This window comes from Lactuca serriola, chromosome 8 (assembly GCF_051521515.1).
Source record: "Lactuca serriola cultivar US96UC23 chromosome 8, Lser_US96UC23_V15, whole genome shotgun sequence".
Classification (NCBI taxonomy): Eukaryota; Viridiplantae; Streptophyta; class Magnoliopsida; order Asterales; family Asteraceae; genus Lactuca; species Lactuca serriola.
Genome location: NC_136415.1, coordinates 39,999,489 through 40,003,477, shown reverse-complemented (window position 1 = coordinate 40,003,477; position 3,989 = coordinate 39,999,489).

Here is a 3,989-nt window from a genome sequence, read left to right as displayed (position 1 = left end):
ATCCTACCCGTTCGGCTAACGACCCTCCACTAGTCAAGAGTGCGGTGGGTAAGAGTGGATACCCATTCATTTGTCATTTATAGGCAATTTCCTTAAACACCCCTTATAGACCAGCTTCGTGAATGAGGCCTACTAACGGTAAGACTAGCAGTTTAAGTTATACATATATAATATTAGACATTTAATGTTATATATAATATATGGGTGTATTTTACACTTTTAAAATATTAGGTGGTCTAATTTAATAAATCATACTTTTAATTTAATTAAATGCAAACCATATCACTATGGATTTATTAAATCTCTTTTAATTATACACTTAATTAATTTAATAAAACCATAAGGGTGCAATTTGAACTTTTTCAAAACTTAGGGTTTTAGAATTTAACATTTAAAATTAAACTTTTTAATTAAAATTTAAATTCCAAAACTTGAGGGCAAGTTTTGAAACATTTCAAATCATTAGGGTTTAGAATTTAAATATTTCAAAATCAAACCGTTTAATCAAAAAATTAAATTCCAAAACTTTAGGGCAAGTTTTGAAACTTTTAAAAACACAAAAGATCAAATAGCAAATAATTTAAATTAAACAATTAATTTAATGATTATCTAAATTTGACCTAGTCAATATTACTTGCAAGACAATTTACCAATTTAATTCGAATAATCAATTAATATCATATAAGGAAATTATCATTCAATCAAATGGTAGTTATCTTTTGTTTGGTCAAGGATATACTCAAATATATGACAAAATTTGGATATTAATGACCCAAAGCAATTAAGGCAAGTATTCTCAAGCAAAACAACAAGAAATCCCGAAATCTGCTCTAACTGACGCTCAAAGCAACCCATGGACTCCCACTTTAGAGGCCTAGCTTGGACGATTTCTAATGGGTTTCCCCATGGAATTCGTCCATTTCATCCTCTATGGAGTCTATTAGCCCAATATTCAACTATCACACAATTGACAGTTCTAGTCCCTTAAGTTTAATTAATATCTTTTAGCCACAAAATTAATTCTTAACTGATACTACCTCCGTCCCAATTTGATAGTCCACTTTTGACTTTTGAAGTCTTTTTTATTCAATTTTGACCTTAAATATTTTTACTTTTGATAGATAATACTTGATGCAAAATATATGAATGTATTGTATTTTAAATGTTTTTTTATTTTTATAAGTTTTATCAAGTAATATATAACACAAATAAAAATATTTACGGTCAAAGTTGAAAAAAAAAGACTTAAAAAGTCAAAAGTGGACTATTAATTTGGGACAAAGGGAGTGTTAATTAAACAATATGATTTCTCCTTTAATATATTATTCTTATAATATATTAATAAATCATAATTAATCCTCTCTCTCTCTCTCCATAATTCATCCTATCAAGTTGCTTTGGTGAAGGCAACCCAAAAGGACCATGCACCATCGGGTCAAGTACATACCAAAATAGTTATGGACTTAGACACTAATCCAACAAGTTGTCTGTGTGACTCTATATGTATGTTTTCTGATATGTTACCGGGCGGGACCTGATGCCTGGTGGGGCCTGATGATTATATTGTATGTTATTTATCTCTGTGATTTTTGCATGTGTTTATATGTTTGTATTTATACCGAGCGGGGCCCAACGCCAGGCGAGGCCTGATGACTGAAAGTTTTGTTCCGAGCGGGGCTCAATGCCTGACGGGGCCTGATGTCAGGCAGGGTCCATTATATGTTTGATATGTATGGTATGTGGTATTTTGGGGAACTCACTAAGCTTCGTGCTTACGGTTTTCATTTTATGTTTCAGGTACTTCTGGTTCAAAGGGGAAGAGCTTGGGATGATTGCAGTGCACACACCACGTTGTTCCGTATTTTATATGAATGTGATTGCACTTGGATGTTATTTGATATTCTCTGATTTCACTATGGTTTTATGATATTGTTATGGATGATGGTTTTATTAATATAAAAATCAAAATTTTTGGTCTTAATTTTTGGGACGTTACAATATGTATACCGGGCGGGGCCTAATGTTAGGCGAGGCTTGATGAGTGTGTTGGGCGGGGCCCATTTCATGTTACTGACATATCTATACTAGGCGGGGCCCAATATTGGGTGAGGCCCATTATATGTATGGTATGTGACATTTTGGGGAAACTCACTAAGCTTCGAGCTGATGGTTTAAGTTTATGTTTCAGGTACTTCCAGTTATAAGGGGAAGGGCCTGGCATGATCGCAGCGCATCCATCCGTGTCTAGCATTTTTATGATTTTGGGATTGTACTTTGATAACTATTTTCACATTGGCATACTTTTGATGGTTGGTATGAATGTTTGATGGATTTTGGTTGGATTAAAAACGAATTTGTATTCATGATTTTTGGAATGTTTCATGTGAGGGTGTTCTGAATCTACTATTTGGCTTGTAGTTTTCTCAAGGAAATATTAGACCATGGCAGGATAGGTTGTGAGACTATGGAATGACCGGATAGGTTGTGAGACTATGGAATGACCACAACATTCAGCAGATCGAGGAAGGATGTAGGCCGATTTGGGGCCGATCGTGATGTCAAACTATAGTTAGGCTGGTAGCATTCACCTAGAGTGAAGTGGACTATCTGACATCCGTATGGTGGTTGGCTATGTATCCTTGGTTGGACTAGGGGGTTGTTAGAGCCATATTGGCATTTAGGCTAGGATAGCTTTTGTCAGGAAGAGTCTTGGTCGAAGTCTTATGTTTTGGGCATGTGGGAGGCTATTAGATACGATAATCAGTTAGAAATTCGATATTTCGGTTAATTGGTAGGTAAGTACAAAGCCTGAGAGATATCAGTTAGACCGTAAATGTGATTATTGGTCAGCAAGATAAGACTGAAACATTGGTATGATACTAATGATTGAGATTTTTGTTGGGAGTCACCTTGTTTTCGAGTGAATGGTTCAGTAGAAATTAATGGTCAGAAATTTTGCTTTCTAGTTGTGTTGTGTCAAAAATATGGTTTATACTTTACTTTTCTAGAAAAAAATGTATTTTTGTGTTTTGGACCGCAAACAACTTGGTGTTTACGGCCGTAAACGAGTTTACGGTTGTGTTTACGGCCGTAAACAGGTTTACGACCGTAAACCCATTTACGGCCCATGTCCACCAAGCCCATGCTCCCCTTGTATAAATATAGGTGTTAGGGTGTGAGGAACGGATGGATGAAACACAAGGAGTGTACGGCCAAAAGAGAAACTAGAGAGAAGTTTTGTGTGTGTGAATCTTTTGTATTCGGATCTTCATTCTAATCAATTCAAACAAGATTCATATTATTCTTCTTCTCCTTCTCTTCTATTTGATCTGACATCATCCGTTTGATTGGGATTCCTCACCATTAAACGGATCGGATTGATACACAGGCAGATTAGGGACTTACAATTGGTATCAGAGCCAAGTTGTATCAGTCAATTTTGTCAGATTTTGGGCATAATTTGATCTTATTTTCGAAATATTCTTGCGTTTTTAGATAGATATCTAAAAAATAACGGGGGTTTCTTCTTTGCATTTTTTATAAAAACGAGTTTTTGATTGAGTTTTTGAGCAAAAAATGGTGAAAAACATCGTTTTTTTTAAGGGTTTACGGCCATCGAAGGGTTCTCAGCCGTAAACAGTTTACGGCCTCGGAAGTTCAAGACCCGAGCTAACGGCCTTTGCGTTCACGGTCAGCTTCGTTTACGGTTAGCCTCGGTCAACAACGTGTGCGAGACTTCGATCAAGGTCCGAAGTTCGCACGCATACACTTAAAAAAAAGGGGGCGAAGCGTTTTTGGGAGGTGCCGGGATTCGAACCCGGGTCTCCTCCATAGAAGACCAACACCTTACCAGTTGATCTACATTGCCACATGCTTCTTTCCTTCCGTTTTTCATTCAAAACCTCTCATTTTCGCATCTAAATTTCGAAAATTGGCATCTTTAACCCCCAAAATCAATTTCTTTTATTTGTAAAACCTCATTTTCAATA